Source organism: Microchirus variegatus (genome assembly GCF_963457635.1).
Source record: "Microchirus variegatus genome assembly, chromosome: 11".
Classification (NCBI taxonomy): domain Eukaryota; kingdom Metazoa; phylum Chordata; class Actinopteri; order Pleuronectiformes; family Soleidae; genus Microchirus; species Microchirus variegatus.
In genome coordinates this window covers 25,329,501-25,341,934 of record NC_139812.1, presented here as the reverse complement: position 1 = coordinate 25,341,934, position 12,434 = coordinate 25,329,501, and the positions used below count along the sequence as shown (strand labels likewise).

The 12,434-nt window shown below is 41.7% G+C and overlaps 1 protein-coding gene across 1 annotated transcript in view; it reads left to right on the top strand.

The window, feature by feature from the left end:
- Window positions 1-12,434, top strand: part of LOC310934376 (protocadherin-15-like) — a gene marked incomplete at both ends in the record, with an annotated part of 242,963 nt that overhangs the window by 23,652 nt on the left and 206,877 nt on the right. The window lies entirely within an intron of this gene.

The window sequence follows — 12,434 nt, the reverse complement described above, 5'->3', positions numbered from 1 at the left end:
TTCCGTGAAGACAAACGGTACCCAACTTTCAACATCTGGCACAGCTATTCAACCGTTAAGGAATTTACGTGACTGAGAATCTTCTCTGTGGTGATTGGACGGTCGTTCCGCGGGAAGTCCTGAGGGGGGCGCAAAGCTCTGTTTCTCTGCTTTCCCGTAATAGTTTTTGGAATTTTCTCGATATCACAAACGGTCTATGGGAGTTACAGTAATGAGAAGTAACGATCGTGCTGTCGCAGAATCTACCATATGCTGCCTCACGCTATCCCAGGTCAACTTAGATGCTGCCCATTTCATTCAGTTCTTCTAGTTGCCGAGTTCGCCGGTGCTATTGCTAGCGCAAGTCAATGGTACACGTTAGCATGGCATTAGAAAAACACTCATACCGACTCCACGGTGCACCAGAGGCAAATCGATTGTAACGGCAGACTATCGATGTCGTATCTGTGTTGATAGAATAATATTTGAAACATAACTAACCTCGCATCGCATGAATTTTTGAGGGACTACTTTTTCTGCTGCTGCTGCTGAGACATAAATCCTTCAAATTGCAAGGTTGGTTTTTGTTTTCAAACATTTTATCAACTATTTTAACTCCTAGAGACGGTTTGTGATCTAGTAAATTATGGACTGGCGATAGATCGGTCCAAGGTGTGACCTGCCGCCTTTTGCTCTGTGTCAGCTGGGATTGCCGCAACAGTAGAAGACGGATCGGTGGATACCGGAAAGCAGAGAAATAGAGCTTTAACTGCGCCCATATACTTGTCATTATGGGGTTAGGGTTAGGGTCAGGCGACTTTCGGGGGAACAACCGTCCAATCACAGACGAGGTTCACCCGCGCAACGTTTTTTTTGACAATTCTACAGCCGTCAAATCAAAATAAATCCAGGTCATAAGAGGTTTTAACTGCTTTATAAATGAAGTTGTATTGCACTGGACATTTACTTCACACACTGCTGTCGTGAAATGACATTAAGATGGAGCGACTCTGATCACGTACCCTGCTGTAACATATACAGTCGGAAAGTGTGTCTGTAGCCGTGTGTCATTCATTTATAGCACCAATTTAAGCGCAATCAATAGCAGGCTTTGCGGTCGTATTCATACACCAAATGTGCACTATACTATACTATACTATACAGTAGTATTTTTTTTTTGTATGGCTCTGTCAGATGAGGCCGTGCCGCTCGTCGTCAGTGAAGCAGCTTCCAGTTCGAGGCTGTCAGGGCTGTCTCCGTCACTCCTTCCTCTCTGAGATTTGGGCTTTTTGATCCATTGCCGGGGGAACGTGTGAGATGGAGGATATAGCCGAGCCTCCCTCCCCTCCCCTCAACCCCCCCCCCCCCCCCCACGTATGCATCGACACACTGCCTGTTAGGGGATTTGCACTAATCTTCCTCATAAAAGCACTCATTTACTCGTGATACGGGCGTCTCCTGGCCTCTTATTTATCTCCTCCTTGATGAAACGGCCTGGAGAGCCGTCGTTGCCCATAATGGAATGTAAAACAGGCGAGCCCCGTCATTATTGACCGGAGCAATTATCCCTCTAAATGTGTTTCATCTCCTCTCCTCTGTGTCACACAGACGCCATTACAAAATGACAGATAATACGATCCTGTGTGTTTTTTTTCTGTGCATTTTCCTTTTATGTCCTTTCATGACGGTGAACGAGGAAAAGACAAACGGTGTCCTTTTTTTTTTTTTTTTGGTCGAGTTCAGACGGGATTGACGACCTGTTTCCGACCTCGAGGAGCAGTCCGTCAAAAAAGCACCGTGAAAGCGAAGGGCTCCCGGTGGGGGGCGAGGTGCGTTTGCTCGGACACGTCCGCGACTGTCGCGCCGTGGAGTTTGTTCATTGATTGTGCGAGGGGCAGAAATGTGTTTTGACTGAGTCACAGAGGGGGGAGAGAATGAATCGAAACGTCTGGAAGCCTTTATTGTCATTGTGTTTCTTAATACAAAGACATTCCGAGTGAGTGCTCGCTCCAAAAGGTGCTTCGAAAACACGGTCTCCTGATCGTGAATGTGTCGGTTCAATCGTAAAAAAACAAGGCAGGGGAAGTTCCTAAAATAACTGCACTATGACAGATTATTCACACAGATAGATTGACCGAAACCTCTCTAAGACATCTTGTGAGCCATTTTCTGTGGTGTTTTTTACGTCCATGATTCTTGTACTTGGGGTGAATTCCAATTCCTTGCTTAACCCTCAATCTCAAAAATGCTGTCCCGATTCTCAGAAAAATTAAGTTGAGGGGCAAGTTTAAGGGCTGTATTGCCCATTTTCCAAGACCACCCTTGGGAGCAAGGGCTACCCAGAATGCATTGCGTGTTCTGACAAAACAAAGATGGCGCCGAAAGCAGCGACACGAGTACGCTACAAATGAAGTATTTTCTTTGTTAATAGAGATATAAAAATGATGAAAACCATTGTATTATCTTAGTTTAGGCCCATATTATGGATTACTGACGTCATTGTTGCGTAACATTTATTTTTATTTTACGATCTTTTGTCAATAGTCGGCCGGTGCGGACAAGCGATCGTTTGCTATGGTTTACTTTTCAATAAGTCGTGGTGTGTGGTAACTGTCAGCTGAATATGTCCGTGGTTGTGGTATTTGTATGAGTATCATCTTATAACTAACTGACAACCTAATAACTTGACTGACAAACGGATCGTAATAAATAATCCTGACGTAAATGTGTTCTTCTTCTTCTTCTTCTTTTTTTGGAGTTGACAGACTGGAGGCAGCTTTCGCGTTATTCTGCCCCCTACAGTCTGAAGACGTATCTGCATTTAAGGGGTGTCCCATTTCTAAGTGACAAAATAACCCTCAACACTTGGTTTTGAGGGCCAGTTAAGATTAAGGGTTGAGCTTGAGGGTTAAGATAGGAATTGGAATTGACCCTTGGTGTCGTTTTCTGCGATATTCTTTATTCATGGTCACAGCAGAGGTTTGAGCTTTCATTACGGTGAACAGATCAGCCTTCCACCTGCCTGTTTTCACACTTCTTCTTCTTCATCATCTTCCCTTTTTTTTTGCTTCGAAGTCCTTAATCACCTTCAGCGCGGACTGAAGTCGTCCTTCGTTGCAAGTTGAGTGATTTATACAGTTTAAAAGTTCCTCAAGTTAGGTGCCATAAAAGAAATGGCCAAACATAATTTACCTTTCATTTCATTCATGGGCCGGCTCGACTTTGACTTCTCTGAATCGGTTGTGACATCACTCATAAGAACTGCATGGAACCAGGCTCCTATTGGATTTCACTCACTATGTTCACTCTGAAAAGAAACATAATTTACAAAATTGGCATCAAGTTCTGTTGAAAAAGACCTGAAACGAGCAGTCGAGACCAATGACTCCTCAGAGAAATGTTTACTGATGTTAAAAATCAAGTTAATGTGGCAGATTTTCATTAAAACTGTTATATTTGAGTCTTTTTTTGGGGAGGTCTTGTAGTCTTACGTGTGTACGATACACCAGCAGGCATAAGATTTTGTCTTTGGGTGCCAAATATAATTGTATCTCAGTCCAGTTCTGGCCTTGAGCTTGACACGTGTGGTTAAGACAACACACACTGAGGGGGAAAAACAACCATTTTCTTCCTCCTGCCCTGGTTGTTTTCTCTTTCATTTGAGCTCACTTTGACGTTTTTTCACTTCAGAGACACGAGTGGTCACGAGGGGGATCGCAAACCCGCGTTGCTCAAATGAAGCGTAGCATGTTTAATTTATCCAGACTGGGTTCTTCTGCAGACCCGCTGACAGGTGCCAGACACCACACATAAAGTCTCATTGACTCGCAGAGTCGGTATCTATTGGGAAGAAGAAGAAGAAGAAGAAGAAGTAAAAAGCCTGTTTTCTATATGCTGCCTTTATTTGGTCTATGAGCTAAATCCAAAAGCAGTTAATCAGATTGAAGAGATTTCTATCTCGGCGGAGAGAAGCAGCTGGATACGTGGACAGTGGCGCCAGAGGGGGTTGCATTTTCTCATTGACAGAAAGCGCTTTATAACAGCAGCAGTGGGAAATCATTGTGTCCATAAATGAGAATGCTATCTCCTACAGCTTTTATCCCATTTCTGCAAATTAATGATTTATATCAAGCGAAGGATTGCGAAGATCCCCGGAAATCGGAAGCAAGGATTGCTGAAGGGCTTTATTAGAGAGGTCAATTTAGCCTTCTTTCATATGGTGTGTGAGCCGATTTCACTTAAATGTGCATTAATCTTTACAACTACAATCCACATGTTTGCGGCAGAAAAGAAAACAAGAAAACATATCCATCCATCCGTTGATCGGGTCGCAGGGGCCCCAGACTTCCCTTTCCCCTTTCTACGTTGTCCAACTCTGGCCAGTGAGGAGATATAATCTCTCCACCTAATCCTTGGTCTTGGTCCCTGGTGGCATCCTTACCTCAACCACCTCCACATAAAGGAGCTGCGGCTCTACGATGAGTCCCTCCTGGACGGCTGAGCTTCTCACCCCTATCACTAAAGGTGGTTTTCCTTTATACAGTTCTAGCATGGCCCACACAAGTCAAAGTGAACAATTCCGAAACTGTAGATCAGTTAAAAAGACTTTAACACATGTTTTTGGAGATGTTTATCTCCAACATTTTACAAAGGAAAGGTCTAAGATGACCAAATGAATCAGTTGCGCCAAAAACGACTGTTTTGCTCGTTACTAGTTTGTAAAACGACGTCATGGTAGTTTCGTGCAGCCGTACCACGACGACCTCACCCACGTTGTGTAGCTACTATAGTAATGGAAAAGCGTAACCCTGATGCCGAACTGAGTAGAGTGGAGGCGAGTCGTGCTAGAACTTTACCCCAGCACCAATCTAGGAAAACCCATTTTGGCCGCTTGCACCCTCGATCCCGACCTCAGACACCGATGATGGCAAAAGAACGATGTTCAGAACAAGTAGTTTAATGGGTTATTTAAACTTTAGAACATTAAACCGCACTTTTTTCCCTTAGCACAATAACTCTCAGTGGTGGGAATGAAATTCAGCCATATCTTCAAGTAAGCCTCCGTATTCATTTGATTCATAGAAGTGTTTAAAGCGGACCTAGACCGGAAGTTCCAATTAACGCAGTTTTTTAGTGTGTATCTGCGACATTACCGCATTAGTTTGCGAAGCCCTGAAGGTTCAAAACGAACAGTTCAGCCACTGCTGAGAACGCTGTGTTTTATTGTAATCTTGGGCTCAGCGAGATCTCTGAAAAAACCCGGTCCGGTTACGTAAACACCGGTTCTCCTGAAAAGCAGATCGTCCTGCTCCGGACACTAGTCCGGGCAAATCCGGTTGCGTACATTGAACCGCAGAAGAAGAATAACGTCCGTTGTGGAGGTGTTTCACGAGCGACAGTGTCTTCTGACTCCGGGTCAAAGGTTGTCAAAGGTACTGCAGCGGGGAGTCATGAAGAAGCTATTTTTAAACACTGTTAAAACAATGTTTTGATAATGAGTAGCAGTGCATCCACCGTTCCAGAGGGGGGAGCTGCGCTTCTGAGAGCGGGTGTGCTGAATATGTCACTTCCCTGGTATTGGCCAATCACAAGACAGTTGGGAAGGCTCCACGCTGGCTGGCCAATCACAACACACTCTGTCTTCTGGGGGTGAGATTTATGTCTGAAATATCGCGGCTCAGGACAGCGTCAGAAAAGGCAGATTTCTCGTCGGCTCGTTTACAGCAACTAGGAGGTTTTTGACCATAAAAACAAGTTAATGTATGTAAGTAGACCTCCATAACTCACATATATGTGCAACAGGACCACTCTATGTGAGCTTTAATGTTGAATTTCTTGCCCCCTGAATATAAGACCCCTGCTAGCACGAGTCTGGGCCAACTAGTTGTGTTTTCAGCTGCTTTGATATACTCAGTCTTATATGAACTGCTCTGACTGTCTGTTTTGATTGTTTGGTTATAGCGCTCTCATTAAGGCTTACAGCCGCTCTCCATGTGCCTGACGAAGGAAAAGTTGACGATAAAAACTTTATGTTCACAGTTCAAGCTGTTAATATCGTGGCATATGAAACAGTGCGGTGCAGAATCAGGCCCAGTATCAGCCCGTGTTGGAATTTATTATCTGATGGTGATTTAAGTCCAGTTTCATTATGATTTGGATGGTGGGTCACACTTTCTTTCTTTATCATTATTATTATTATTATAATAGCTGCATGTTTTTATGAAAACTCCACTGGGACTAAATCTAAGAGCCATACGATCAGTCGACACTCCAACGCAAAGCAATCCAAAGTACTCAGGCTAATCATTTCTGTAGTGGGGAGTATATGCTCCTCTGGGAGGAAGCTAACTATATCCTCATCTCTGTTCTGCTCACTTCGGAGACAAATAACGCATCTGATTTACGGTTGCTATCAGCCAGCTCTATTTCAAAAAATTATGTCTGCGTGGAGCAAATCTCTATCCTCAACTTGTGTTTTTATGAGTTTTATTATTAATTTTTCTTTTTTTTTAATGTAAGATTTTAAGGCAATAGTCAAATGAAATTCTAAATAAAACACAGTGCTGTCCCAAATTATGAAACGCAATGCTTTACATTGTTTTGGCTGTTGTGGCTAGATAGATAGATAGATAGATAGATAGATAGATAGATAGATAGATAGATAGATAGATAGATAGATAGATAGATAGATAGATAGATATCTGGCTAGCAAGCTTAGATAGATAGATAGATATCTGGCTAGCAAGCTTAGATAGATAGATAGATATCTGGCTAGCAAGCTTAGATAGATAGATAGATAGATAGATAGATAGATAGATAGATAGATAGATAGATAGATAGATAGATAGATAGATAGATAGATAGATAGATAGATAGATAGATAGATAGATAGATAGATATGTGGCTAGCTAGATAGATAGATATGTGGCTAGCAAGCACACGCTAAGATAGATAGATAGATAGATAGATAGATAGATAGATAGATAGATAGATAGATAGATAGATAGATAGATAGATAGATAGATAGATAGATAGATAGCCACATATCTAATTCCAATAGATATGTGGCTAGCAAGCATAGATAGATAGATAGATAGATAGATAGATAGATAGATAGATAGATAGATAGATAGATAGATAGATAGATAGATAGATAGATAGATAGATAGATTGATTGATTGATTGATTGAATGAATGGACTTTTCCGTAAGTTAACCCCCAAGATTGAAATGTACACTTTTGCTTCACGTGTTTTCTATGAACCCTGACTGATGGACAGGAGAGGAACTGTAGCGCTAATGCTAAACACAGCGGAGTCTATTCAGAAAGTTTCTCATCTCATCCAGGATTACTGAGTAGTTTGGACTTTTTTTTCTCGTGAGAAAGTTACCTGCTCCTGTGTGTGTGTGGACTGTTTTGCTTCCTGTGTTTGAAGAGTTTGAAGCTTTAACTAATTAATGAGATGAGCAAAGTCTGTGTGACTGTCTTTTTTTTTTATTTCCTTTTCAGCCTCCATGGGCTCATTAGCCTCTCGACTTTAAGTGAATTCAATCCCTCGCGCTTTTTCTCTTGACCAGGCCTGACATCAGTTTGACCCCTTTGAATCTCATTGTTTATTTCCGCTGACATGTACTTAGTCTCTTTCATGCCTTTTCCTTTTTTCTTTTTTTTAATTCCAAACATACCGTATCTTCTCTTTTGTTTACCTGTTTAAACCCCCTCACCCATAATCATATGGCCATCGATTTAAAGGTGAACTATGCAGGATTTTGACCGTAATTTAACACTTGAGTCGTCGTGCGGTTTCAGAGTTTCTTTGTTGTTTTGTTTCAGCTGTCCTTGTTAGTCTTGTAACATTTTTGTTGGTGAAGTTTTAGTTTAGTTTTGACAAGTTTGAGTCAAAACAATTTAGTCTTTTATTTATAACAGAAATGATGAAATTATTATTTCTGGTTATCTTTTCAGTCGGATAGTGTTTCATACATCTCAAATACTGATTAAATGTCACAAAAAATACACTTGTTCAATACTTTAGTGCAACTTTGTTCAGAGTGTCTGGTTTGCTGATTTAAGAGACTTATTTACAAGTGATGAACTTGCCTTTTCCTTTAGTATTTTATTTTGAAACACAATTCAGAAGCTGGGGCTCTTAAGTGAGGGTTATTTTCATGATCGATTATTCTCTCAATTAATTGAGTAAATGTTCGGTTCAGAAAATGACAGGTGTTGAAAATCAGTATTTCTTTAAAACCTAGAAATGTCTTGTTTTTTCATAAACCAAAATTGTTCAGATTTAATGTTTTTTTTTGTTGTTTTCTGTTATATTATACAAAGAGACTAAGAAATATTCAAATTTAAGAAGCTGAAAAATCATCAAACTTCAAACTGATGAATCGATGATCAAATTAGTTGGCGATTTATTTAGTTAGCGATTAATCGAGTAATTGGTTCCGTCTCCTCCTAAAAATAAAAAATAAAGAGAGAATTTAGTCTCGTCTTTTTCTGTCAACAATATTGTTAACACAGTCTTAGTGTTTCACGACATTGACGCAGTCTCATCACCATCAGCTTCTCGTTTAAGTTTGTTTTTGACGAATATATTTCAAACACTGGTCTCCACTGCCCCCTACTGTCTGTGAGTGGAAAGCCAGCCTTGCAAGATCAGACCCTGGAGTCCTCAGAATCGGGAGGTCTCAGGAAGTGGTAGATGTTGACGATGGATGGATGTTTGATGGTGCCGTTGAAATGTGTACTGCGAAACTGTAGGGGGAGCTCCTTAGAAACGGCCGAATTTCTGCTTTAAAGTCGCCGTCTTTGTCAATTGGAGACTCGGTTTTTTTCTAATTGAAACTAAAACGTGTCAGACCTCGTGGAGGAGTCCATCGATCTCGTTCATCGACTTCACCTTTTCGTCCAAGGTTACGCCAACAGTGGGCGGCCGCGCCGGTCGGACACGGAGAGCGCCGCCGTCGTCGTCGTCGTCGTCGTCTCTCACCGTGATGAATCTTCAAACACGCTCAGTCCTGAACCCGACTGCTTTCAAACAATAGTGCTCCAGCAGGGGAGCGGAGTTGATGTATGAGGCTTTCAGCGCGGCGCTGTACGGAGAGCACGGCTGTCATTTGTAAGTCTTTTAACAAGTGGGGTGAAAAAAAAAAAAAAAAAAAAAAATTCATGATCCCTGCTCGACCATTTGCTATATAGTGAGGAACGGGGATTAACTGTTTGTGCTCGCCTGAATGTTATAAACGTGGCAACTTTCACACACTCCACACAGGAAGTGATATATATTTGGAGTGATATACGGCTTGGTTGGGTTATAGCTGTGTTCCATTTGTGTTGGAACTCGGACGTTGGAACTGGGAGTGACCTCACGTCCAACTTGGTCTCGTGAGAAGTTGCGACAAAAACACATGGATGCAAACAAGTCCTATAAGTTGTGCTTGGTGAGGTTTCTCAGAGTTTCTAAGTTGGATATTTGCGTTCAGATGTGCGTTCCTGTTAAAGGAAAATAGGAAATAAAGGCACGGTCTGTAATATTTACAAGGGTTTATTGCATGGGTGCCAAACTAGCATCTCTATGCTAAAACCTCTGTAATTTTACTCTGCTTCACTTCAGCAGCGTCAGACATTGTCCACATGCTGTTACGTGACTCCCTTGGGTTTTTAAGCTCCTACTTCCCATTTTTAAAGGTGATATTGACTTTAAAATGCATTTTTTTACATATATATATTTGTATTTATGCTGTGTTCCGTCTGCATTAACTCAGACACAGTGGCATCAACAGTGAAACTTACCAGTGTAACTGTGAAGTTATATGTCACTATATAATAAAGAAGTCACTTTGACTTACAATAAACAACAAAAACTAATAAAGTAACTCACCTTGAACAGCCTCGGGTTATCGAGTGCTCTCGTTTCTCTCTCGCTCCTAATGGGATGATTGTGGTTTACGACGAATTCCATATTTTCTAAATCAATATTTTCTCTCCTCCAGACTTTCTACTAAAAATACACATTTTCACTTTTTAACGTCTCTGGGATTAATTGGGCAGAAGAAGCACGGGGAGAGGAGTTTTAATGAGTGAAACGTGTGTGTGTGTGTGTCATTATATGCGCTTGTTCATTTACAGCTGGATGTACAGCACAATTCTGCTGTTGTTGTTACCACTGTGCAGAAACATCTGAATCAAAGCTTTAAAAACAACCAAGGTACTTTACAAGAACCTGTATTCAGCTTTTTAACCTGTATTTTGGGATGTAGCCTAATACTGTCTCATTAGGACCAGGTTTTGGTCTCTGTGAGGACGACCAGTCCTGACAAGGTCAGCGTTTATGCCGTAACGCGTCCTGAAGAGGTAACAAATACAAGTTAACACACACACACACACACACAAGTGTCTGCTCTATTAAATTCTATCATCGCATCCTGCAGCGATGATTGCTGGGTCATCAATTTATAATTAGAGCCGAGCTGAAAGGCCTGGATTAGTGCACAACACCTGCTCCTTGTGGGGATTACGGAGCGCAAAGAGGAGGGTGGGACAGTCGGCGAAGGCTCAGTCATATGAAACATTAAGTACTCTGCGTTGTTGTCATCCTCCTCCTCGGTACACTCTGTGGTTTTTGTTTACTCTGCGTGCCTAACAAGGCGTAATTATTATTATTATTAACGTAGCATCATTTATGGTATATAAATTCCAAACAAAAAAGTCGACCGTAACCAAGTCAACAGAAAGTCGGCCATTTCGAATTTTCCTACATACATAAAGGCGAAAAGTTGTTGAAATGTAACCCTTGACGTTTTGGCGAATTTCGAATATTTGCCACGAAACAGGAAGTGCCCTAATATTTTGGCATACATTGAGTTCCACTGGATTTCCTGAAACTTGGTTGGAAGATGTTATAGACTGAGGCAAACAAAAAAAGCGACAGTAACCATGGCCTCAAGTCAACAGGAAGTCGGCCATTTTGAATGTTCGTGTCAATTTTGCCAAATTGCACCCTACGCAAACAAACTTTTCCGAGCGCGTTTGTCGTACCGACGTATAAGAAAAAAACATGGCAATTTGTACTAGACGCATCAAAGGCGAAAACTTGTCGAAAGGCAACCCTTGACGTTTCCGCTAATTTCGACCATTCGCCACGAAACAGGAAGTGCCCTAATATTTCGGCATACATCGAGTTCCACTGAATTTCATGAAACCTGGTGGGAAGATGTTATAGACTGAGGCAAACAAAAAAGTCAACCGTAACCATGGCCTCAGGTCAACAGGAAATTGGCCATTTTGAATTTTTCCTGTCAATTTTGCCGATTTGCACCCTACGTACTGTAAATGAGCAAACTTGTCGGAGCGTGTTTGTCATACTGACATAAAAAAAAAACCATGGCAATTTGTACTAGACACATCAAAGGCGAAAAGTTGTCGAAAGGCAACCCTTGACGTTTCGGCGAATTTCAAACATTCACCACGAAACAGGAAGTGCCCTAATATTTCGTCATACATCGAGTTCCGCCGAATTTCCCGAAACTTGGTGGGAAGATGTTATAGACTGAGGCAAACAAAAAAGTCGACTGTAACCATGGCCTCAAGTCAACAGGAAATTGGCCATTTTAAATTTTTCCTGTGAATTTTGCCAATTTGCACCCTACGTAAATGAGCAAACTTGTCCGAGTGCGTTTGACGTACTGACGTAAATAAACATGGCAATTTGTACCAGAGATACAGTATCAAAGGCGAAAAAGTTGTTAAAAGGCATCCCTTGACGTTTTGGCGAAATTCGAACATTCGCCACGAAACAGGAAGTGCCCTATAACTTCGGCATACATTGAGTTCCACTGAATTTCCCGAAACTCGGTGGGAAGATGTAATCGACATAGGCAAACAAAAAAGTCGACCGTAACCATGGCCTCAAGTCAACAGGAAGTTTCCCATTTTGAATTTTGGTGGCATCAGGGAACTACTGCACTCCAAGCCTTGCTTGGAGACACGAGGGTCCTATCATGACTGTGCGCAATCCTGATTTGTCATAATTGTTTTTGCATACGTTAGTGTTCGACATCCATTCCACTAAAATATATGCTGTACTTTATATTGTTCATCGAAGGACCATATTCAAAGCCTCTGGAAAAAAAATAAACGTTTGATGTCTTATTGTTTTTTTCCCTCCCACGGTGATTTCTTTTAAAAAGACAAAAGTGAACGTCTGTGCCGTCCCCGGTGTGAGCGCACCACATTTTTCGCCTCATTTGACCCGGTTTTCCCCTCAGAAAATTGGAATAACAAGTGTCGCCGTCGCCATAATAGAATTTGTGTCTCTTTAATTCTCGTCTCTCTCTCTCTGGGAGTCACGCTCTTGTCTCACTGCAGCGTCTTTGTGCAGAGACTGCACAGGAGGAAGAAATATGGTTTATGTCTCCCACGCCGAACTGTACGAGGCACAGAAGAGTGCA